At 39.0% G+C, this 27,027-nt stretch overlaps 1 protein-coding gene across 9 annotated transcripts in view; it reads right to left on the bottom strand.

Moving 5' to 3' along the window:
• KANK1 (KN motif and ankyrin repeat domains 1) overlaps positions 1-27,027 on the bottom strand; it is a 193,185-nt gene that overhangs the window by 104,738 nt on the left and 61,420 nt on the right. For 8 of the 9 annotated variants that reach the window (XM_079927394.1, XM_079927397.1, XM_079927395.1 and 5 more), the window contains exon 2: positions 22,104-22,228. The exons of the other annotated variant lie outside the window; for it this stretch is intronic. The gene's annotated coding sequence lies outside the window, so the exon portion shown is untranslated. The remainder of the gene's footprint in view (positions 1-22,103; positions 22,229-27,027) is intronic. 9 annotated transcript variants of the gene reach the window in all.

The raw sequence follows: 27,027 nt of genomic DNA on the forward strand, positions 1-27,027 counted from the left end.
AAATACTGCAATGGCATCACAGTAATACCACAATGATCAGTTTAGTAACATGTAAATTTTTTCTGGTCAAAGCCAACTGCTACGTGTAGACAGTCTTTTTAAAACAATTTTATTGTTTCAACCAAATTTCCAAAGCCTTAGGGGTCAGGTTTTCTTCCCTTTGGGCTCTCAGAACATAAGGATTTTCAATGATCTTTCAAAAGCTCAAGTCCCAATGGGTAGCTGGGCAAGAAGAAGAGCAGGAGGCCAGCGGTGACCCAGAGAACTACCAAGAAGCGTGAGTGCGCGCTCATGTGTTATTTCCCATGCTTCCATCCAAGAAAATGCTGTATGGAAATGATGTGTATGGATGCATCCATTATGTATTAGCACCGCTGCCTTACCCCACTCAAAGTCTTAACACTGGCTTAGTTCACCTCTCTTGGAGACAATCTGTATCATCAACTGGGGTGGAGGCTCATAAGTAACTTTATATGAGTTGACTTCATCTAGGTGGCTTCTCAGGTGTGGTTCAATGGCCACACCCTAAAAACTGACAACCTTTTGTGAACAATTTGTCAAGTCTGTTTAATCCCTTGGTTTGAAGAAAGACAGACTGACCAAATCAGCCTGGGTGATGACTGCACTATTCCTTAAGTAGAGACTGCAGATTAGCCCACCCTTGTAAACCTCAACTCTCTTTATAGTTTCCACAGGCAAATACACTCAAGTTAACCACCTTCATCTCAGATGCTCTAAGACAATGACATTTTTCTAATATAACACTGCTCAATAGAGATTTCTTAAAAAGCCAAAATATTTCTTTTAGGTCTTTAAGTGAATACATAGATATTAATAAAGGAGAACTGGTCTATTTATTGACATGTAGAATGTGATACACATCAAATGAGTCATTAATGTTATAATTCTGAAAGTTTTATACTCTTTATTTGAAAGATCCCATGGTATTAGGTAAGTCACACACATACACACACACGGAAATTTTCAAAAGGAAAAACAAATGATACATACTATAGACAACTAGGTAAGGGTAGCAGAATCATGAAAGAGGGTTGCTACGGTGCTTCCCAGAGATAGCCTGATTTCAATACCACATCCGTTCCAGTGTTTTTTCTTTGCCTAAAAGTCCTTGCCACCTGACCATGATAGACCCTCCCAGCACAGTAAGTTACGAGAACAAGGAAAGGGAGAAGGAGTTACAGAGGTTCTCCCAGCCCTGGAAGCAAATGTTCTAGAAGTCTACTTCTGGGTTGGGTGAAGAAAATAAGCCTGGCTCTCTTGGATTGGGGTGAGGCAGGTACGTGCAGCTGATTCTGGAAATGGGTGGAAGCAGGAATCTGCACAAGAACCAACAAGCTCACAGGAGAGGCACCGACTGAACCTGTGTTTAGCAGACTTAACCATCTGTTTGCAAGTGGATTATGATATGCCAAATTTAACCTTAGTGCCGTCCTGAATGACCCAACAGCACGCAAAGGGATTAAGGAAGGTGAAAGAGGGTATCATTTACTAATGACCAGTCTAAGAGCCAGTTTTAAAGAATGACCCACGAAAACTCATAAACTGGAATTTAAGTCCCAGCTCCAAAGTTTTCCCTAAAGATAAAACACTTAAAAATAAAAATCTGAGTTTGTTTTCTACATCTTTGACTCCTGTTTTGTAAATAAGTTCATTTGTACCCCTTTTTTAGATTCCAGAAAACAAACTTATGGTTACCAGGAGTAAGCAGTGGTGGAGGGATAAATTGGGAGATTGGGATTGACATATACACACTACTATATCTAAAATAGATAACTAATAAGAACCTGCTGTATAGCACAGGGAACTCTACTCAACACTGTAATGGCCTATATGGGAAAAGAATCTAAAAGAAAAAAGAATGGATATATGTATATGTGTAACTGATTGACTTTGCTGTACAACTGAAACACAACATTGTAAATCAAGTATACTCCAATAAAAATTTTTTAAAAAGCTCCTACCCCCCCAAAAAACAACAAAATAGATAAATAAATAAATAAATATATGAATGGATGAGTATGCTTTACCAGTTTCTTCTTAGTTTTTAAAACAACTCAGTTGCCTGTCTTACCTCATCCAAATCCACTAGAATATACACTCCAAGAGAATAGGGACTTTGTCTTTGTTCTCTGCTCGTACACAGTAGTGAGAACAGTGCCTGGCACACAGTAGGGGCTCAGTATATATCTGTGGAGTGGATGAATACTCCACAGATGTATGTAAGAGCTCATTAATTCTGGTCCTCTTTTCCAACTGCAGTGGTCATATGAGTGCAGTGACTTATATTACATATTTTACTTTAAATTTAAAATATTTTCATTTATTATATACAAATTATATATACTTTACATAACATTCAATGCTATAAGTAGGGGACAGCTCCGTGGTTTTTCTCCCCCTATGGTCCTTTATCAAATCATCCTAATTTGGTAAAATGGGCTGCACGGTGAAATGAAACCCAGACCCAGAACACACTGTGTGGCCAATATTGCCTAACCTCCACCACTCTAGGGGGACGGGAATCAGGACACAGGGCCAGAACATAGCACAGACCTGGTGCTCTCCCCACATGCTACAGGGAGTACGGAGACAAATTCATCCTGCTACCATTCTCTTTCCCATCCTGGTCACTGCCTAACCCATAGTAAAATAATTCTCACCAAGTATTCATCAACTTACAGAACCACATTTGCACAGCATTCTGGGTACACTGGCTTCCTTGAGTTGCTATTCATTTCATCATATTCCAAAGCACTAAGGAAGAGTGGGCCACCATGGAGGTCTCCTTCCCTATCCCCTTCTTAGTCCTGTAGCTCTGCTCAACATCGTGAGCCTGGACCAACCCATTCACTTCCTGGGTAAATTTGATTGTGCCCTTTTTTTTTTAAAACTCAGAATATTTTTACAGCATGTCATTCACAGCCATTCATTTTTTGGTCTCCCCATCTCTCAAGCTGCAGAAAAGGGGTGTAGGGGTGTGTGTGTGTGTATAATATATATTTATTATATAAATACATACACACACACACACACACACACACACACACACACACACACACATATATATTTCCTAGCATTTATTTTCTTTCACTTCTTTGTGCCTTTGCCCAGGCTGATCACCTTGCCTACCACAGGAGGGCTTCACTTGTTTTCCTCCCACTCTTTAAAACCCAGTGTAGACATTTCCTCCTCCAGGAAGCCTTCCCTGATTCTCGCCCCACTCCCACCAGTGATAAATGCCCCTTTCCTGTGCCTTCACAGTACCCTATGCATAACTTCAAAGGGCTTAACGTACTGTCGAGGTTTTGTTTTTATTGTTGTCATTGTGTATTTTGGTTCTTCAATTAATCCATTAGTTTATTTGGGAGATGGAATCTTCTCTGTCTTTACTCCAGCACTGACCCACCTAGCACATAATAACTACCTAAAAATCCTTGATCCATGCACGAATGAGCTAGAGTTTGCTTGTACATACGATATTGATAACCTCTTGTATTTAGGCAAACTGGCATACTTAAATGCCTCCCTTTCATCAACCTTGTAAATGCCTCCCTTTCATCACTTGTAAATCAGGTATTATCTCCCTCATAAGACTGGCCTATAGAATCACTGATAGGAAAGATCAAAACGTGATTGACAAATAGGAGGAGTTAAACCTCTAGTCACATACTTTCTATATCTAGCATCCCTTTGACAATATTTTTACCATACACTTACAGTACATATTCTTTCTAAAACATATTTAAGACACATCCTTATAGCATGATATTTTGTGGTGAAATGTATTTTAGACTCTTCAGCAGATGCACCTGACGTACTCCAGCCACAATACTCTGAAATTGCTTACTTCACTGCGTGGAGTTCAATTTTCCCATATTTGCCATTCTCACTGCTACTCATTCTTCAAGACCCCGAATCAAATGCCACTCTTCCATGGAGCCTTCCTTGATCACACTAGACAGAAAGCATCCCTCATTCCTCCAGTCTCCTACAGCACTCTGTGCCTCAATCATCTTTTTATCATCCACCACAGCATCTGATGTCATGCATGTATATGAACATATACAGCATATGCTCAACAACGACCATAGCAAGAATGGCCCTTTTCAGTGCTTAGTATTTATAATAGAGAAAAACTAGAAACAGACTAAATATTTGACCTCAGGGGGACAGCTTAGCAAGAACCATAGCACGTAACACAATAGGATATTATGTTCCTAATAAAATGACCATTATATGACTTCTGTCCATTTATGAAAACAGTCATATAAAATAATGCTGTGTGGAAAAAATATACAAACAGAATATGAACTGTGGCCCAATTTTTTAAATTTTCTGAATGCACATTTACCAGGCAATTTGAAGTTAAATAAACTTGACATTAATTCTCATTTTTTTTAGCTTACATTCATACTATATCACATGACACTCGTCTTAAATTCTCCTGCGTTTAATATGTAGCCAGAGTAGCCTTACCACCTTAGAAATCATCAAAAGCATCCCCAGTGACCAATGGCTGGGAATCCTCTTAAGTGCTTTACTTAACATTGTTTCAAGTCCAGATTCTCAACAGACTTAGAGAAGCTTTACTTGCTATTCCATACCAGCTTTGAAACATACCCTACCTGAAACCATCAAACCAAGTCATACAAAAAGCTAACTTGAAGCTGACCTCTGTACCCCTGGGTGTGTTAAGAGCCAGGGATTCAGTGAGAAGCAGTGTTAGGCCAAGCCACTGAGAGCAAACAAACCAAAAAAAAAAGGATGAGAATCAAAAGAGTGTGGGGGAGGGTTTCTGTCATTCCATCACTCCCCTTAATCTGGGGCCTTCCGCTCCCAGGGCCTGCAGGCAGCAAGGAGGGCAGGACTCACTCTCCTTCCATGTACACCTGAATTTCTCACTGCACTGGGTCACAAGTCAAAATGCCATAAAACAAGGAAATTCTAATGACAAGAGATGCTCCATGTCATCACGTATTTGACTTCAGGAAACTGGACTTCAGTGTGTTCTGCTTATGCCAGTTCTTCCCCAATTTTTAAGAGTCTACAAATGGCACATATTCTATTTTAACAATCTTTTTCCTGCTATTTCGTTTTCTAGTCACTTCCTTAGGTGTCACTTAAGATACACGGCAGTAATAAGATACTTCCCATCCCCAATAAAAAACAGACCAGGACTAACTTCTTCTTACCAACATGGCAGTGTCTTCAATAGTTTGTTAGTACAATAAGAGTAACTTTCTCTGAAAGATTAGTTGTAAGTGGGTCGTTCTGTTATCCACCTCAGATGCACTTATAAGTAAACACAAAATGCTCTAACAATTTCCATCTCCTAGTATAAGCATCACTCACGTGAAAGTCACGTGATTTTTATACACAAACCCAATAGAAAAACAGAGTCTTTTAGCATTTATTTGTGATTGCTGTGTTTACGATATCCTCCATTTCTTTTCTTAGCCTAAGAAAAGAACTTTCAGACTATATAAGCTGGATACCTCCTTTACATCCCAAATCATCCATCACAGCAAAACCTTTTTATTAAGCCCAACACCTACGACCCTACTTGTCCAGAACCTATAAGGCAGGTTTTTAACGGTATGCCAGATAAAAACCCATCCTCCTCCTTTTCTCAAGACTACCTTCTTCCAAAAGAAGATCTCATCATGAGCCCAGCCTCATCAGAAGCTCACACCTTAGCAATTTAGGAAGAATAAATGTACATGGGGCTGAAGTCAGGGCTTTTTATTTATCCAAGGTAAGTTCCAAGGTAAGTTTTGCCAGGCTTCCTGAATCCAAACTCTGTACAGCATTGCTGGGTGCAGGGTGAAGCCAGGGGCATTCATACCAAAGGTCAAGGCAGTCACAACTGACTCATATTTATAGTCTACACACTGTCGTGTTTAGTGCTTCACTTTCTCTGCCATTAAATCCAATACTCTTCCAGCCTGAAGCTGCAGTCTACTCATAGGAAAGAAAAAGTCTAAGAGAAAAGTTATATTCAGGTTCAAGAAAAGGCATGATTGTACAATCTGGGAGCAATATACCTTTCCTCATATCTAGTATTTTATATCTAGAAACCAAAGGCCTGACAACAGCTAAGCCAAAAGAAAAAAAAAACCTAACATTAAAAGATCATTTAAAAAATACTTTGAAGTATCTTAAAATTTAAAAATACTTTGAAGGAAAGGCAATCCTAAAGGCATTCTCATATTTACTGACACGAAGACAGCCACAGTATATATTATATGGAATGAGCAGTGAACTCAGACAAAATTCAGACAGTTCTCTGGCTTATTAGCTGTGCAATCTTGGATAAGTCATTTAACCTTCTAAGCACTAGTTTCCATTTCGGAAAAATTAGGAGGTTTCTATTAGCATTAAATGAGATGGTATTTACAAACTGCCCAGCACAATGTCTGGCACATAGTGACCATTTAATAAATGATTTTTATTAGCATCATCGTCATTATTTACCATGTCTCCAGGAAAGAAATGGAATAAAAAACCCGAATAATCAGAACAATACTTGTTTAGTGCTTTGAATATATTACCTCTAACTTTTACCCTAAACACTAATGCATCTATGAACTGGTACCCTGAAGTCAAGATTCCATAGTATGAGAAGGCTTCTTGCTGAAATCAAGGGCCATTGGCACTCCACCCGCCACCTCAACCACGACTTAAGGTGAAACAAAAATCAAGCACAGGAAGTTTAAGACAATTTTGGAAATTTTAAAAGAGAAAAATTTACACAAGTGCATTTATTCTTTTTAATTAAAACCAGAACACATTAATACTAATATAATAAGTAAAATATTTCTCTGTCCTAGACAAGGGAAAGGTAAAGATGATGATGACTGATGTAGGAATTATTAACAGTAAAAGAAATACTAAATGTTAACGTGGTGTCTCTCCACATAACTAGAGTTACAGGCACCAGAAACAAGTTTTACACTACTAACCTTTAAATCGGATGCAAGACACACAAGCTATTCTTAGTAAATTCTTTTGGCTGAGTGATCATACAATGATTAGTTATCAAAGCTACTTCAAGCTCACTTACTGCTGCAAAGATAATTTACACATTTAAATGTGAGAGCTAGCCAGGCGTATTTTCAAAACATTACAACACCAGGCTTTATTTACAAGCTAGGGATTGTACTGTATTGTACCTAACCCCACCCCCAAATTAACGTGTACCAGAATATGAAAATTTCTTACAAAATGCCAAAGCCAAGAGGAAAATTTCTCTGAAAAAAGTCATCTTTTAAAATTCTGATATAAACCTGCTTCTTCTTGAACAAGTAACAAGAGACACTTTCTCCGTATGTAAGAAATACATGGTAAGACCCAAGAATGAGTTTTAAAACAGAGCAAAATACTTAGGAAGATCATTATCACTGTAGATGATACAATTTGTAATATTACAATATGCCAATCATCACACACGAAACTGCCTTGAATTCATGCTTTGTTTTCACAGAAACTGCTAGCCAAAAGAGCTGAGATATAATAACAGAAATACAAAAAATTACAGAGGAAAAAGGGAGTCACACTGGAATCTCATCTAGGCAAGAACTATTTTGTAAGAATTAAAAGCAGTAGTCAAAAGAAATTACATTGGATCTCCAAGGAAAAGAGGTCCTCAATGCTTATAACTAATAAAAATATTTTATCTATGTCCTCTGACTGTAAGACTTCATAAGTAAAGTTACAAGGACACAAATAATGTGTCAAAAGTTTTGTGCCATATAATTAAGCAAAAAATGAAATTATTTTATTATAGGATGATCAACCTGTACCTAAACACTGAATTGTAAAACACTCTAAATAGGAACACTTCGGGTAGTATTTATCTTCTATAACTAACAGAAGACCAAAAGTTGTTCTGATTACTATAAATATGGAATAGACTAAAAATGAGAGTCAAAAATCCATGAAAGGTTAATGAAAGAATATTAGGGATGTCTAGATGCTAGCCCTAGCCTTTGAATGTAGAAGTATTTTTCCACAAAAAGTATTTTTCCATTCCATTTATAGTCAAAATGCCTACTTGTCTACAGGCCTATGTGCACTAATTTTAACAACCCACCATTCAGTGGTGTGATCAAAATGATTTTACGTTAAAATGATTTACTACCCACCAGTGACAAGAGTGAGTTTCAGACCTGCTACATACCTAGGCTCACAGGGAAGAGTCTACTTTAAAACTGATGGAATATAGATGCAATGACACCCCAGTTGCAATGTGCACACCTAACAGACATTGCTTTCTAAACACCATTCTCCAATAAAAGGACCCAGGCTCCTTGAAGAAGTGATTGATTGATTCCAGAGCTAGGAAAATACAAGATGAACCTGTAACATCTGGAGATGCCGCTAAGTAAGGAAGTGCTTGAAAAAGTCTAGGAACATGTCAAAAGAACGTTAGGGCTAATCTGAAGGAACCCCCAATGGCCAAAGCTGCAAGAATTTGAGCAACAAAATAATTACAGTATTGGATTATAACCCACAGAATAAAATAACTATCCATGAATCCATACTGAGATACATATACACACACACATACACATGGACAGCTCTTCCTTAGAGAATTCCAATAAATAAATAAGCGTACAAGTAAAGAAGGAGATAAAATCACTATTACACAAATAGTACAGTAATAATTACTGTAGGCAAGACCTACCAATGGATGCTTAAATCAGTGGGCAAAAGCTTGCAGAGAAACAGGATATCTGCATAGTCTCAAAGTATCTCCCCACAAGATATTTATTAATTACAAAGGGAATGATAATCATTTTATAGTGACAACAGATACTACCTGAATCAAATTATTAAGGTTAGCATCACCAGTAATAAGAGAAACTGACATCAGATAACCACTCACCAAAAAACCACAATCACTTTTGTGGTATTCTTCCCCAAAATCCATACGTAACCTCAAAGTAAACATCAGAAAACCTCAGAATTATTGAACAAAGTAACTGACCAGTACTGCTCAAAAGTAGGAAGATCACGAAAGACGAGGAAAAACTGAGGTACTGTCACAAATTATATGAATCTAAAGAGACAGAACAACTAAATGCAATGTGGATCCCGGAACAGAAAAAGGACATTAGTAGAAAACTGGATGTAATGTTAATAAGGTCTGTAGTTGAGTTAAAAGTTTCGTGTCAATTTAAGTTTCCTGATACTGGTAAGAACACTGTGGTTATGTAAGATGTTAACATCAGGGGAATCTGGTTGAAGGGTATATATAAACTCTGTACTATCTTTTGCAACTTTTCTCCAAGTCAAAAATTATTTCAAAATAAAAAGTTTAAAAAAACAGATGGATGAGGAAAGCAACTGTGGTATCCTTATTCCTCACTTCCGTTTGGTTTTCTCTGAGTATTTTATGAAAGCATCTTCTTCTGCTTTATTGAGTTAACCATGGACAAGCATAGAAAGGTACGAGATGAGACTCAGACACAAAGAATATCACCGTGACCTTCCCCCCAAATGAATATGGTCTTCCTTCTGGAGTTTAGCTAAGCTTTTCAGTTAGTCCTGAACAAAACAACGTCTTTAACTTTAGAACATGTTAGCAAATTCCCAAACTGGTCTTTCTTGGATGGTGCTAAACAAGAAAACACTGGGTATTCACAGAATCTGTCAACAAGCAAAAGACCTTTTGGCATAAATCCAAAGCTATCTAAAAATGACTGCCAGCAATGGGTGGGGGGATAACGAAAGATATGTTAGGAGTGGGGTGGGGCATACAAAAGGCAAGAGAGAGAAAAGCCCAAGAGGCGCCTCCGTGCTACTAGCTGTTTCCACACTTGACAATAGTAAATTAGACTAAAGGTGCATTTTAAAATATCTTGTTTACATAGCTCACAAACATACCCAAAAGGATTTTATTACTTAACATTCTATTTTGATTACTACATATGTTACTACATTATATGGGAATAAAAAGGGTGAGTCACATCCTTCTTTTCTCCTTTTTTTTCCAAGCATTTAATTACTCATTGTGATGTTCTTAGATAACAGTGGGTAGCATCTATGCCCATAGTAGACAGGCTATTAAAAACAAAAACAAGATCTCTTACTGTCCATCAAAAGATAATATGCACACATTTTTTGCCTAAGCAATTTTACTCACAGGAATTTACCTTAGAGACATACTCATAGAAGTATATATTGACAAAGGTACAAGATTGTTAACTGTTGCAATGTTTATAACAGAAGAAACTGAAAACACACTAAATGCTTATTAAAAGAAAAATTTTAAACTAAACAGTACATTTGTACAAAAGGGTACTCAGTGGCATTTAAGAGGGATAAGGTCAATCTAGATATACTGACAAAGTATTCATAATCTATAATTAAGTAAAAATAAGTTTAGACAAAGTATATGAGTCTATCCAAAGGAAGAAAGCATATTTGAACATATATGTATAGAAAATATATAGAAGGATATATATCAAACTTAAGAGGAGCCACTGTAGGAAATATCTGGAGAAACAGTGGGGTTCTTAACTAATTTTTAAAATAACCAGAAGAGATTATTTTTTTAACTTTAAATTTTTTAAAAAGTAAAATAATGTATAAGTAGTGTTTCTATACACCTAGAATGAACAATCTGAAAAATAAAAGGAAAAATAAGTGTTGGCAAGGATGTAGAGAAATTGGAACCTTTAAGCATTGCTGGTGGGAATATAAGTGGTTCCGCTGCTATGGACAACAGTTGGGCAGTTTCTCAAAAAGTTAAATAGAATTACCGTATGACCCAGCAATTCTACCTCTAGGTATATACTCCCAAAAAATTGAAAACATGGACTCCAATACTTATGCATCCATGTTCGCAGCAATGTTGTTCACAATAATCAAAAGGTGGAAAGAAATCAAATGTCCATCAACGGATTAATGGATAAACAAATTGTGGTATATCCATACAACAGAATACATTATTCAGCCATAAAATGGTTGACCTGCTACAACATGGATGAACCTCAAAAACATGCTAAGTGAAGAAAGCCAGACACAAAAGGTCACATATTATATGGTTCCATTTACATGATATATCCAGAATCAGTAAATTAATAGAGACAGAAAGCATATAAGTGGTTGCCAGGGGCAGTGGTAGGAGGTAACAGGGAGTTACTGCTTAATGGGTATAGGGTTATCTTTTGAGGTAATGAAACTGTTTTGGAACTAGATAGAGGTGGCTGCTGAACAACACTGTGAATGTAATAAATGCCACTGAATTGTTCATTTTTAAATTGTTCATTTTTTTGTCATTTGAGTTTTCTCTCATTAACGATAAATACAACTTTAAAAACAATATGTAGGTAAGGGACTTCCCTGGTGGCACAGTGGTTAAGAATCCTCCTGCCAGTGCAGGGGACACGGGTTCAAGCCCTGGTCCAGGAAGATCCCGCATGCCGCAGAGCAACTCAGCCCGTGCGCCATAACTACTGAGCCTGCGCTCTAGAGCCTGTGAGCCACAACTACTGAGCCCGCATGCTTCAACTACTGAAGCCCGCATGCCTAGAACCTGTGCTCTGCAACAAGAGAAGCCACCGCACCACAACGAAGAGTAGCCCCCACTCGCCACAACTAGAGAAAGCTCGCGTGCAGCAATGAAGACCCAACGCAACCATAAATAAATAAATTTACTTATTTATTTTTAAAAAATTAATAATATGTAGGTAAGACCAAAACATCAACTGCCACTGAGTTACTTTACCCCAGAAGAGCGAGACTGATACCAGTGTGGATGGGCATCTTCTGCATCCAGATGCCTCTCTGTGGAACACTCTAGATAAAAGACTGCCACCAGGGGAAAAGAAAACCTACTAAAAACCAGGGACTGTAAGTAAGCACTGTCCCCAAGGCAGCAAAATGATCCATTGCCTGAGACACATCCTAGTTCAGGTTTAGGATAAGAGCTGAGAGGACAGATGGCCCTGGTTGCCTTTAGTCTCCTTTCTCTCCAAACTTAATCTACAGCAATGAACATCTAAGGAATTCTCACCCTCCTTTACAGGTGAGGAAACTGAACCATGGCTCATACACAGGACCCTGGGGAGGAACTTGCAAAAGACTTACTGATTTGGTATAAAAGTTGCTTGTTACCATTTTACCAAGTTCTAAAAATTAGCATTTCTCCTATTCTCTCAGCACAAATCTTCTCACTAGTAATCTATTATATTTGGAAAGACATCCTAAACAGCAGTAGAATCACTTTACAATTGATTCTTTGATGGTTCTTCTTTTTGTGGTGGGAAGTCCCCTCCAGAGTGCTTTCACAGCAATAGAAATTCACACCAGAAAAAGCACTGTCCTTTTAGTTACTTGTTTTCTGGGTCACATAAATTAACTCTGAGTTAATCCTTCTCAACAGGCACCAACAATTGCATTTTACTTTAAGCTATTTGCTTTGGCCATTTCATTGTGATTATTAGGAAACAAGAGAACTTCAAATCAAAAGGGAGCTTTTCAAAACTTCTTAAAATCAAACTGTTTCTGTAACAAGAAAGGGTGATATGAAGAACTATTATATCTTTGTCAATTCTCTTAATTGGAATAAACAGATCATCATCAATACAACATGGTTAAATCAAAAGAAGTTCTTTTATATGTTAAAGGAGGCTGGAGTAAGAGTGACAGGGAATCTTAACTCTCCAGAATTTTACGTTCAATTTTTTTCAAAATTTTCCTCATTTTAAGTGTCATTATTAAACATTACTAATGCTATTTCGAAAATTACAGAAACTAACAGTTAAAACCCCATTCAATATATGTGAATATTCAAAAATATCTACACTTGTAGATTTGATTAATTCTCTACTTCAGTTTGTTGGATCTTAAGATATTTTACAAAATATAAACAATCTCAAGCTTATTAACAATTTAAGATTTTAAAGCGTTTCTGCTTCTCTTTAATCCTTGGCAGGACTGGTTCCCATCATTTCATCAAGAGTTCCTGAAATGAGAACTCTACGTTACAGTGGAGGATTTAGAGACTTACAAAGGCAAAAAAGAAATCATAACTCCTACATTTTTAATCATCCATCCTCCTGGTGTATAATTTACCCCATAATTCCCACAAGAAAGTGAATAAAGTTTTGAAGAACGAGTTATTCCCAATGTAAATCTACAGTCAGCCTCTGTCAATCATGTTAGCCTTTTCCCCTGGTTAGCCGTCCTCCACCTCCTGCCAGAAAACTATACCACCATTTAATTGCTTTGTGACTTCACATTTTATTAAGAGGCAGAAAAACATGAAGAGCTAAAACAAGGAGATAAGCCCATTGCCGTAAATTGTCCCCTTAAGCAATGAAACTTGCCTCTCTAGAGTAATAAGGTGGGCACTGTGAAAAACCCTGACAAGTGCAATTCTGCCTAAGTCCAGAGCCCCCATCACTTACAGAAACCCTTACAGTTCTCTGGACTGCAGTGCCATAGATCAGAACCTGGGGCAGCCAACTGCATGCTTTCGAATGCCAGTGTGAAGGGCACAGCCTGGTGAGTCACTCTGCTCTCTACCCTACTCCACCCCAAATTTATCTTCTGTTCTCATGGACCAAAAAAAGGGGTGGGGGCAGAAGAGAATGAAGAGAGAGAAAGTTGTGAAAATTTTCGCAACCTGACAGCACGCCATCTGCCATCCTTTTTCCCTGGAAATCAAACGACTTGTTATATAACCCAGTGAAACATTTAGCTACATGTTCACCTTCATGAACTTGGAATAATTTTCTCCTTTCCCACTCTATTGGCTTCCCTTATAAGTCTCCATTTCTTCCTCTGTAGTGAGATGGAAATTATTATCAGATTATATTACATTCATGAATGTGCCCAAGCCCCTGCTCTCTGGAAGATTACATCCAGTGATTCCCACAAACTAAGAAAGGCTTGGTGTTCAAAGCCTTGGGAAAATATCAATGAGTAACTTCTCTAAGATGCTGCCAGCCAGAAAACAAAGGCTTCAAGTGTTTTTAAAGCCCACTGATGTATATAAGAAAGTGGTTTTAAGACATTGTTCAGAAAAAGCATGCAAGTAGATGAGTGTGTGGGGTGTGTGCGTGTGTGTGTGTGTGTGTGTGTGTGTGTGTGTGTAAAGATCTAATATATTTACTAAGTATAAAAAAGGCTGAAAAGGTATACAATAAACTCAGCAGTGGTTATATTAAGGTGTGGGATCAGAAGGTGGGATGCAAGAGTCTTTTTTTTCTATACACGTTTTATGGCTTGAATATGTGACAATGGATATGTATTATTTTTGTAATTAATTTTAAGAGCTAAAATATGGAAAAGAATGGTGACTAAGCTTTCAAAACCAAAAATCAAAATACATGTGCCGCCAAAGCATTTTCGTCCCTCATCTAAATGCAAGAGACAGCTAAGGAAAAGTAATTTAGTCATTGGAAAGTTGAAGTTTCCAGGTTTCAATAGTTTTTTTTTTTTTAAAGGCAGACACAATATCTAAAACAAGACTGTCAAAATTTCTAGCAGGTTTCACAACATTAGATATTGAGCAAATAGCACAAGTCCCTAAATTGATAACATTATGTCTTCCTTCCTCTTGGAAGCTAGGCTATGGTAGGTGACCCCAGGAGAATCTTTCCTGATACTGGGCCAGTATTCTCATGAGGAATTTGGCTCAAGTCTATGAACAGTTTCTGCATTTACTTTTTGCAAAAGGATTACCCAAGGAGAGAAAAACAAATGAAAGAAACAGAAAACAACATCAGAGTCCCTAAGGACTGTAGTTTGGGTTGGAGTTCTCTTTAAAAGAATTACAAAAAGAGCAATTGGCTACTCATTAGGGAAAAAATTAATTTTCATTCATATCTCAAGTCATACTTCAAACTAAGTTTCATACAGATGAAATATTTTAAAATGTGGAACAAAGCCATAAAACTACAATTAGAAAATATAGGTAGATTTCTATGCAATCTTGTGGTTAGAGAGGTTGCTATTCATTCATTCATTCTGCAAACACTATGTACTAAGCATTACAGACCTGGCTGTGGACCACACAGACACAACCCCTGTCCCTATGGAGTCAGAGGCTAGAGGAGGAAATAGGAAATAGAAAACAAATAAAAAATAATTACATACTGATACATGCTCAAAGGGGGAAAAACCCCAGGATTATGAGATAGAGAATACTAGAGGGAAAGACCAATGCTGAACAAGAAGGCACTCTGTCTGAGGTGAAATTTAGGGTGACGCCTGAAGAACAAGGAATATGATAACAGCGAACCACTCATGTGCACCCTGTGAAAAAGATAGTTTTCTAAGAGCTGTGCATGAATTAACCCCCTTAATCCTCTCAACAAGGTGAGTTATGTACTATTACGATGATGATTCCCATATTACAGGTGAGGAAGAGGTGAAGTAACCTGCCCAAGAAAGCAGAGCTAGTGAACAGGGAAGCCAGGGGAACCCAAGCAGCCTGCTCCAGAGCACTCTCTCGGGAACTGGCTCTCTGGACGAGGAGGCAGCCATAAGAAAGGTGCACGAGCGCAAGTGTGTGTGTGAAGTGTGTGTGTGCACACACACGCAAAAGACACGTTCCAAGCAAAGGAATAGTGCCTGCAGAATCCTGGGAGTAGGAAAGAAGCTGACGGGTTCCATGAATTCAAAGGAGGCCAGTGGGGCTGGAACAAAGTGTTCGAGTGTGACAGAGGTGAGGTCAGAGAGCAGGCAAAGATGGATCACGCCGGGCCTTGCAGGCCATGGTAAGGAGAATGCCATGACCAGCTCAGGCAGGGGTGTGCCAAGATGTGATTATACTTGAAAGAGATCATTCTGTTATGTGAAGAACAGACTTCGGGGGAATAATACCAAGGCATTCTTGCTTCGTAATTACTCTATGTGGAGCCACAGAAAAAAGATTCAATCACCTAAAATTAAATATTTACCTACTTTTAAAAACACTGTACAGGACTTCCCTGGTGGCACAGTGGTTAAGAATCCGCCTGCCAATGCAGGGGACACGGGTTCAAGCCCTGGTCCGGGGAAGGTCCCACATGCCGTGGAGCAACTAAGCCCATGCGCCACAACTACTGAGCTTGTGCTCTAGAGCCCGCAAGCCACAACTACTGAGCCTGCAAGCCACAACTACTGAAGCCCGCGTGCCTAGAGCCCGTGCTCTGCACCAAGAGAAGCCACCGCAATGAGAAGCCCGCACACCGCAATGAAGAGTAGCCCCCGCTCGCCGCAACTAGAGAAAGCCCACGCACAGCAACGAAGACCCAACACTGCCAAAAATAAATAAAAATAAATTTCTTGGGCTTCCCTGGTGGCGCAGTGGTTGAGAGTCCGCCTGCCGATGCAGGGGACATGGGTTCGTGCCCCGGCCCGGGAGGATCCCACATGCCGTGGAGCGGCTGGGCCTGTGAGCCATGGCTGCTGGGCCTGCGCGTCCAGAGCCTGTGCTCCACGACGGGAGAGGCCCCAACAGTGAGAGGCCCGTGTACTGCAAAAAATAAATAAATAAATAAATTTCTTTAAAAAAGAACATGAACACAATATTCACAAAAGAAGAAATACAAATGCCTTATAAACATATGATAAATGTTCACCTGTGCATAAAACTGGATAAAGTTTTTTAAATTCTATGATCTAATGTTAAAAAGAGTGTGGGAAAAGAAAACCTTGCATAATATCAGTGGGATTGTAAATTGGTTGTCTTTCAGGTAACATAGATCAGAGACCTTTTTCCTGATTTTATAGTAAGAATAATTAAGAGTAGCCTCAAAATTATAGTTATCCTCATAGGCACTGACACACGTGTCTAGAGGGAGATTTGTTAAGTACATACATTCCTAAAATAGACTCTTTATCTACCTTTAATAATTATGCAGCAATGACAGTGACATGGAGAGAAGTTTACAACATACCAACTGAGAAAAGTAGCTTGCATATTTATATTTAAAAATCTTATTTAAGCATATACACATAGAAGAACCTCTGGAAGACTATTAACAGCAGTGATGTAACGGTGGTAGGACTGTGCACTTTCTGTTTTAAAATATTTTTATTTTCTAATTTTTTATACAAGTTTTAAAGGTTATGCTCTATTTACAGTTATTACAAAATATTGGCTATATTCTCCATGTTGTACAATACATCCTTGTAGCCTACATTACACCCAATAGTTTGTACCTCCCACTCCCCCACCTCAATATTGCCCCTCCTCCCCCAACCAAAACCACTAGTTTGCTCTCTTTATCTGTGAGTCTGCTTCTTTTCTGTTATATTCACTAGGTTGTTGTATATTTTTTAGATTCTACATATAAGTGATATAGTATTTATCATTCCTTGCCTGACTTATTTTACTTAGCATAATGCCCTCCAAATCCATCCATGTTGCTGCAAATGGCAAAATTTCATTCTTTTTTATGACTGAGTAGTATTCCACTGTGTATATATGTCACATCTTCTTTACCCATTCATCTGTTGATGTACACATAGGTTGCTTCCATATCTTGGCAATTGTAAATAACGCTGCTATGAACATTGGGGTGCAAGTATCTTTTCGAATTTGTGTTTTTTTTTTTTTTTTTCAGATCTATACCCAGGAGTGAAATTCCTGGGTCATATGGTAGTTCTATTTTTTGAGAAACTTCCATACTGTTTTCCACAGTGGCTGCATCAACTTACATTCCCATCAACAGTGTAAGAGGGTTCCCATTTTTCCACATCCTCGCCAACATTTTGTTATTTGTCTTCTTTTTGATGACAGTCATTCTGACAGGTGTGAGGTGACAGCTCACTGTGGGTTTTTTTTGTTTTTTTTTTTTTTGCGGTACGCGGGCCTCTCACTGTTGTGGCCTCTCCCGTTGCGGAGCACAGGCTCTGGACGTGCAGGCTCAGCGGCTGTGGCGCATGGGCCCAGCCGCTCCGCGGCATGTGGGATCTTCCCGGACCAGGGCATGAACCCGTGTCCCCTGCATCAGCAGGCAGACTCTCAACCACTGCGCCACCAGGGAAGCCCTCACTGTGGTTTTGATCTGCATTTCCCTGATGATTACCAATGTTGAGCAACTTTTCATGTGCCTGATGGCCAACTGCATTCCTCTTTGGAAAAATGTCTATTCAGTTCCTCTGCCCATTTTTTAATTAGGTTGTTTTTTTGATGTTGAGTTGTATGAGCTGTTTATATATGCTGGATATTAATCCCTTATAGGTCATAGCATTTGCAAATATTTTCTCCTATTCAGTAAGTTGTCTTTTTGTTTTGTCAATGGTTTCCTTTGCTGTGCAAAAGCTTAAGTTTAATTAGGTCCCATTTGTTTACTTTTGCTTTTATTTCCTTTACTTTAGAAGATGGATCCAAAAAGATACTGCCATGATTTATGTCAAAGAGTGTTCTATGTTTTCCTCTAGGAGTTTTATAGTATCCAATCTTACATTTAGGTCTTTAAGCCATTTTGAGTTTATTTATTTTTTATATGGTGTTAGAGAATACTCTAATTTCATCCTTTTACATGTGGCTGTCCAGTTTTCTCAGCACCACTTATTGAAGAGACTGTCTTTTCTCCATTATATATTCTTGCCTCTTTTGTCATAGATTAATTGACCATAAGTGTGTGGGTTCATTTCTGGGCTCTCTAGGATTGTGCATTTTCAACAGGTCCTTTTATTTTATCTATATATCTTTCATTTATCTACCAGTCAGTATACATTACTTTTAATATTAAGCAAAGTATCCAAGCAAAAAAATATCTAGGACACCATAAAATAAAAATATAGAAATGCTAAACTGTCTTGTAAAGGAGGTCATAGATAGAAGACTCAGTGTAGACTGAAGTTGAATCAGAAAATGGTGTGGCAGAAAGGGACACTGGGAGGCATCTATCTAGTCTAACTCCTCATTTCACAGATTAAGAAACCATCTAATCTCCCTACTTCATCTTTCTGACTATAAGCACAGTCCTAACAAAGGTTTCCAGAACCAAAAACTGAACTAGTGCTTCTTCTTTCTCCACTGATTAAACACCCTACACCAAGGACAACTGTGTACAAATATTATCACTGCAGTACTTCTGAGCAAAGGGTACCCCAGGACTAGAGCACAGCCTGATGGTCACTGTGGTATTTGGAAACAAGAGGATTATTGTAGAGTGTGATTTCCTCTCATTCCACAGGCAACTGAGGAATTTACCTTTCCTAATGTCGAGCCAGTGCCTGTCTTACCCTTTGCTCACAAAGAAACATCCTTGTCTGGCAAGTGTACATTCTCAGCACCCCTAGAGCAGGGTTGCTGGGGGTCCTAGAATCTGCCAAGTTGGTGCCTAAACATTATCTGGGTCCTGTCTCTTGTGCTGCAAAGGTCTTTGGTGGCCCTTTACTAATTCCCTGGCCCACTTCACACCTTGGCTACTCTAAGTAGTTCCTCTTTCTCAAATCAAAACCCCCAAACCCACCATTCTTATTCTCAACGAATACTTTCTTCTTTATTTAGGAGGTATATTCAGGCCATAAGTCTTCAGCCCTCTCAAATATTCCTTCCTACCTCCAGGCACCTGAGTCTCTATCCTCCATCTCTTCCTTCCCTCCTCCCTGCTTGCTGCAAAGGAGCCCCCCTCCCTCCAGCTCCTCAGCCAGCCCTATGGGTCCTGCAGTCCTGGCCTCTTCAGTTTTCCCTTCTCTTTCTGATCCCACTCCCTCCCTCTCCCTCTTTCCTTCCCTCCTCCCTCCCCACTGGGTCCCTGCCTTCTTTTCAATATGTCCAAGTTCCTTATCCCAAATCTGCTTCCTCCTCCCAGGCGGCATCCCTCTTTGCTCCTTCCTTTTCTGGTACATTTCTACACCTCGGTATCTACACCTGCACCTCTTCAGTCTATCGTTATGTCACGAAGTAACAAGAGTAAGGATTTACAGTCGGAAGGCCTAGAGTGCACATTCAGCTCTGCCAGTGACCATTTCCATGACCTCAAGTGAACAAGTCACTTAATTCCTCCAAGTCAGTTTCCTCCTCTGTAAAAAGAGGTTAATGATACCTGGCTCCACCTCCCTCACAGTTATGTTGTGAGGATCAAGCGAGATAATGCATGTGAAAGTGCTCTCTCTGTGAGCTTATAAAGCTCTTTAACACTTCAGTTATTCCTGTTACTACTCTCCCCTCGGTACCCTGACCTTGCATCATCAACAGAGACAGGGATGGTTATTCGTGACCTTCAGACTGCTCACAGTGTTAACATATAATAACACCATGTAGTTTTTGCTGTGAATTACTAATTTGGTAATAATCATATTTAATTTAAAACAAGTATAGCTGACCCCTGAACAACGCGGGAGTTAGGGGTGCCAACCCTCCACACAGTCAAAAATCTATAGTCGGCCCTCCATCCATGTCTGGCTTCCTCAGTATCCAGAGTTCCACATCCACAGATTCAACCAGCCACAGATCGTGTAGTACTGTAGTATTTACTACTGAAAAAAATCTGTGCATAAGTGGACCCGCGCAGTTCAAACCCATGTGGTTCAAGGGTCAACTGCATATAAGCTATGGTTTTTTAATTATATGAGCATGGACTTCTGGAAGACAACAGCGGTAGACAACAATTACTGAGCACATACCAGGAGTCATGCACTTGTTCTAGAATCCTTTATATCAACTATCACCTAGCACCACCACAGGAAATGGCTTTATTATTATTTCCATTTTATTGATGGGGAAACTAAGGCAGAGCAGTACTGCCATGATTTGAACCCAGGCATCTACCTCTAGAGCCCATGCTCTTATCCATTGTCCTGCAGTTCCTTTAGTGACAAAATGAGGTCTACAGTGGAGACACAGAAACCAGTCAGGAGGCTATGGCTCTAGAGGGTTAGAGGCAAGAAGATGGACCTGACCAAGGACACCTGGACTCCTTTAAGAAGGCAAACAAAATTATTCAGTTGCCAACTACCAATGTCATTGAAGGCTTAGGGTCATCAGGCACTTCCATATTCTGCTAGTGGGAATACAAACTGGTACAACCTTTAGAGAAGGCAATTAGAAGAATGCATTGAACACTGAAGGATACATTCCCACACTGTGGCTGACTCAGCAATGCCACTCGCAGCAATCTGCCCTAGAGAGATAATCATAGATGTGCACAAAAGATATTATTACAATGCTGTTTCTAAAACTAAATCAAGAAAAACAAATAAATGTCCAACAAAAGGAGATGGGGTAGAGAAACAATTGCGTACCCACATAAGTGAACACCATATAGTCATGTAAAATGATGCTTCAGGAAAAAAGGTATAAGCACATTGTCAAGGAAAAGAAGTATGTAAAAAAGCCTGTTGGTATGGGCTTTGGCATCTGACTGGTTCAAGTTCTGAGTGGGTTTACCAGCTATGTGAGCATGGGCAAGTTATTTAATTTTTCTGAGCTTCAGTTTTCTTGTGTACAGATGGGGATAAGAAAGCACCAACCTCATAGAGTTGTGAGAATTAATAAATTAATGTATGTAAAGGGGTTGGTACAAAGCTGGTACAGAGCCTGGCATGTAGCAAGCATGGGATCAATGTTTCTCATTTGCAAAAATATAGCAAGTTAACACATACGACACACACACCCCATTACAAATATTTGTAAAAACAAATATTATAAATAATGCAGTAAAATTTTAACACTGGTTATCTCTGGAAGTGAAATAACACATTTTTTTCTTTTAAATTCCCTGTATTTTCCAAATTTTCTTTACTTGAATAAAGCCAGCAATATATTAATACTTAAGTATCTTCATTTTTTCAGGTAGACTTAATAATAAATACTCCTTTCAATTTATTAAGTTTCTCTAGTATAATCCAGTCTATGCATCTTCTGTTTAAGGAAATGGGGTACTTTTATTGATTTAATCTGAAGAGTAATACATTTCCCCCTTTATTCTTCAAACAGCTTGCTCGTATTTCATTATATAAAAGTCTTTTCTGCACTCATATACTTGAAGATTAAGAGCACTCTGAAGTGATTAATAGAGCATAAAAGGTAGAAGAAAAACAGATTAATGTCTCTTAAAAAGCAAAGTTAAAGAAGAAAAGCATGACAACTTCATGATAGTTATATGGAAAAAAGTATACCTTACCTAAGTATGTAAGGCCAGAAATTACTGCAATAAATATCTCAACTCCATGGACAATTTCCTAGTGTGGTCAAAAGACAGAAGTAATTCAATAGCTCAGCAGTCCATCCAGTACAGTGACAATCATCCTGAAAGAAAAAAAGAGTCTCATTGAGGGAAATGTGATGGGGCAATACTCCTTTCCAACAGGAGAGGGGGAATCAATTACTAGAGACAGCTATGCAGTTTATTATGGTTAAGTCATTCTCCAGTTGGGGGTGGAAGGTGCAGACCAGAATAAAAAAGAACCTAGGATATCATGCAAACGTGAGTCTCCTTTGCTTTAGATAAAAGTTACTCATTAGCTCTAGGGTGTCTCACCACCAGTTCAAAGAAAAGGGCTGGTTCCTCACATCCTTTCACCTTCACTTCCATTACTGCTCTCCATGTATCCATCAATATGTACATAAGTCAGCTCATGAATACCATCAATTTTTATATTTGGTATCTTTGTCATTTCAGAATCAGACAAGCCCATAAGAAATACATGGCCTTTCCCTGAAAACTAGCTCCACGGAGGATTTTCTTTGTGAGTGGCAGTTCCCCTGGATTAAAATTTTGGGATTGTTTTCACGTCAGCCTTCTCCATCATTGCCTCAGTCCACTGCCACTTTCCCTTGAATGTCCGTCCTACTGCTCTCTACTTTTTTTTTCACTCCTATGTCTCCACTAGTACCAAATTCTCTGGTACCCCCACCTGTGTACAACAGCAGCCTCTAACCTGGCCTCTCTCTGCAGAACACTACCCATCCAATTGCTTTCATTCCATTACGTGGGTAACCTTGGGTAGTCCCCTATCTCCTGGGTCTCAGTTTTCTTAACTGTAAAATCAAGAACTGATTTCAATGTTCTCCATCCTCATTGCGCTTTGAAGTCAGATGTGCTGAATCCTGGCCCAATCACTCTAAAATCTCTGACAAATTATATTTCCTCAGAGCTCATTTATTATACATAAAATGCGAATGATATCATCTACCTCTAAGGTTGCTGTTAAAATAAGAACTATGAGATCTTGCACCTGACATACAGCATGTACAACAAACATCAGTCATTCCCACCCCACCATACAGGATACCTCCAGCTCTAAAGTTCTTTGTTCTTCTCATCTCCAAATCTAGTGTTCTCCTACATCCATTTCCACAGTGGTAATACATTTCTCTTCCATTAAATGTAAACGCCTTTGCTGACTTTCAGGCTCTTCCATAATCTGGCCCTACTTTATCTTATCTTCCTCCGGCTTCCAACGAACACCTTCTGTCTTAGTCAGGTACGTCTTATTGTGTTCCAAAGAACACATACTCCTACACCCTGATTTTGCAACTATCATTCCCCGTGCAAGATACAGCTTTTCTTAACCCCTCTGTCAAGGCCTATCTCGAGTTCACAGACTCGGCGATCCCACCTTCCAGATAATTTAACTCACACAGTGTCTCAATGGTACTGGCCATTGTTTCTAGTTTACTGAGCTTAGCTCTCCAGCTGGAAAGCGACTATTCTGATTATTTTTAGTTTGTCATTTTGGCACGGACTACATTAAAGTTTTGACAAACCTGGTATTTTTTGCATCAGCTCTACAAATGCTCTTTGAAATTCATAAGCCTTTGTGCCTTGACCCAAGATTCGGTTGTTAACTCCACTATTTTTGTTTGTGTGGAGAGGCTCACACAAGGAGATTATTCCATCATCAATAAGTAGGCCATTCATAGACAATCCAGGGGCCTGCTCCTAGAGCAAGAGATGACTTCTAAGTATCTCCAATGTCTGTAGATTTTGAGTCAAAGCCAACACATTCTAATTCCAAAAACCATTTTATGACCAAACTCCAAGGAGCAGCAGGAATGACTCACAGTAAGGAAAGACTGGCTGCTAGACTTTTACCTCAAAAAAGATGATGGTTGAACCACTAGGACTAAACAAAGGTTCTAAGGGGAGTTAGTAGAAGATACAGTGAAGGTTCAGGGAGATGGAGGAAGAAGAACCAATGAAGGAGACCGAGAGTGTTTACAGAGGCAGGAGGATAACCATGGGGGTGGAGAGGCACATCAACCCAAAGAAAGATAAGGGACTTCAAGCGCTGTGGATGGGAACTGACAAGGTGTCACTGGATGTAACAATTAGTAAGGAGGTCACTGGTGACCCCTGAGGACAATTTTCCATAGGGCTGGTCCAGGATGTGGACTGCAGGGGACTGAAAAGAAGACAGGAGGGCAAATGGAGACAAGCTGAGACTTTCCTGTTAAGAACTGTGGTTATCAAGCCAAATGCTGGTCTTTCTCTACCCTGAAGTTTACTTACCAGCCTGATAAAAACTCTCACTATTATTCCCTTGCTCCTTGCCTTTCCATATGCACAGAGCTTGACTACTGAAAATAATTTAATGGAAACCCTTCCAACCTCCCTCTCCTGACATCACCCTTGTGTGCCTGGTTTTGGTTCTCTAAGTGACCTTGCGGAACCATTCAACAGCTATATGCTATCAAGTGTGAACATCTAAATTATATTTTCCTGCTCTAGGTAAATGATATTTATTTAACAAAGAAAAAGAAAATAGACACTGAAATGTATCTGATCAACAGAGCAAAAATCCAGATTCAGGTCAGATACCATATTACTACCTCTGGGTAACCTACATAATAGATTCGAATTGTCAAAAGATAACTTTAAATGCTTTTTCTTCCTTCAAAGTAGTGCTTGTTCTTTACCAAAAGTTTACAACAATCCAATATGAATAAAGAAAAAAATAAGCATCATTAGCATTTTTGACTTTTCCTTCTACTTTGGTAGCCTGCATCACACATCCACAGACATAATAAACAAATGTGTAAGCATATGTCATTTTTACTAAAAGTGAATTCTAGGCATTATTTGTAACCTACTTTTCCCATTTATTTTTATTTTGATGGAAGTGTTGTGGCACTTATTAGCCTTCTATGCCTTTATTTTATTTTATTTTTTTTTGCAGTACACGGGCCTCTCACTATCGGGGCCTCTCCTGTCACGGAGCACAGGCTCCAGATGCGCAGGCTCAGCGGCCATGGCTCATGGGCCCAGCCGCTCTGCGGCATGTGGGACCTTCCCGGACCGGGGCACGAACCCGTGTCCCCTGCATCGGCAGGCGGACTCTCAACCACTGCGCCACCAGGGAAGCCCTATGCCTTTATTTTTAATGAATGTACAATAATCAATTTTAATAAACCCCCCTGAAGCATTTAAGTCACTTCCAATTTTTGATTATGTAGATAAAGCTGAGATGGATATCCTCAAACACACCATTAAGTATTTGCTAGGGATAAAGTCATGGGTCAAACGTATGAAAAAAATATGCATTTGATATTGTTGACAGCTTGTCCTACAGGATGTTTCACCCAATTTGTGCTCTAGTGGTATATGAGTGGTATATAAGTGGTACATTTCTCCATATTCCCTCTAAAACTGGGTAGTATTAATTTTTAAATTATCCTATCTTATAGATTCCAAAAGTTCACTTTTATTAGCATATCTCTGAGGTTGTACATTTTTTTACTTTTCTGCACTTATTGTATATGCCCTTTGTTTTTCTGCTACAGTGTTCATATTATTCATTTGTAGCATCTCTTCATCTATGAAGGATATTATTAACTTGCTACCCTAATAATGCAAAGAAGATGGTATACTAATTGGGAACCTTTGGCTATCAGGAACAAAACCAACCAATTCCAGCCTATTAGAGCCAGAAAGGACCTCTACCACAAGGATACAGAGGCATCCTCACATAAGCATACTATGTATAAACTTTGACACGTGTCGCAAATAGTTCCGATTTTTAATTTTATCTCTAAAATGGAAATACCACTACTTCACTGGTCTACTTCGAGGATTAAAGAAAATACAGGTAAAGTCATGAATGGAAGTAATTATTGTTAAAGCAGGCAAAAACTCAAAAAACAAACTAAAAATGCTGTTTCTTATTCAGTACTTACTGAGGTGCCTTATTCTTTTGATCCTTACAATGAGCCCATTAGGCAGGTGTTATCAGTCCTCTTTTACAGATGAGATGTAATACGCATGCATAGTTAGTAAAGTAACAATTAGATTTTTATTTTACAGATGAGCTCTGCATTGATCCTAAAAAAGGCTTGGTAACAGAATTATTCTCAGCTGTGTTTTTAGTAACACTTCTTTCTTAAAAGTCATCGCGGGGACTACTCCAGCCCTTGCACCAACAGTAAACCAGGTTACTAGCTTCTACACCATCCATTCCTTTAAATTTCACATTAGTGACCTCTCTTCTTCTCCCTCCTCTATGATGTGGCTTTACTATTAAGTGCCATTCTGGCAACAAGATACACATTTCTGTTTAGGAACCAAGGCCACTTCATCAGTCACTATTAACTGAACCCCGTGACAGACACTTTACTTTCTAACATTCCAAATACCCTTAAAGGTGCTTCAGCTGCTTACACGTAGTGATGTCTGTAGTAACAGCGTACACCCGAACCTATGCTTTTGTCAGGGGTGAAGCAGCACTGTGCTGTGTAAATATTTTATGCACAGCTTGTACTGAAATTCTAGATGAAGAGGCATTCACAGTTCCTACGTAATATGCTGATTGCCCAAGACCACATAGTTTTTATTAATGCTTTGTGCAAGCTTTGCCATCTTCTATAGCACTCCCCTTGATTTAATCCTAAATATATACTTCCAAAATGTTTTTATTTTTTAATGCATTAGTTGTGCTGTGGCCAAGGTAGCATCTACAACAATGGCAAAAGGAAGCATTGAAACTGGATGCACTCACAACTAGTCTAGTCACTGAGAATTCTGAGGGTAAAAGTGCATGTGTGTGGGCCAGGTAGGTAAGTTTCTCGGCAGGAATATTGGCAGAACTAAATTATCCACTGCCAGAAAA

The sequence above is a fragment of the Stenella coeruleoalba genome (genome assembly GCF_951394435.1).
Source record: "Stenella coeruleoalba genome assembly, chromosome: 7".
Lineage (NCBI taxonomy): Eukaryota > Metazoa > Chordata > Mammalia > Artiodactyla > Delphinidae > Stenella > Stenella coeruleoalba.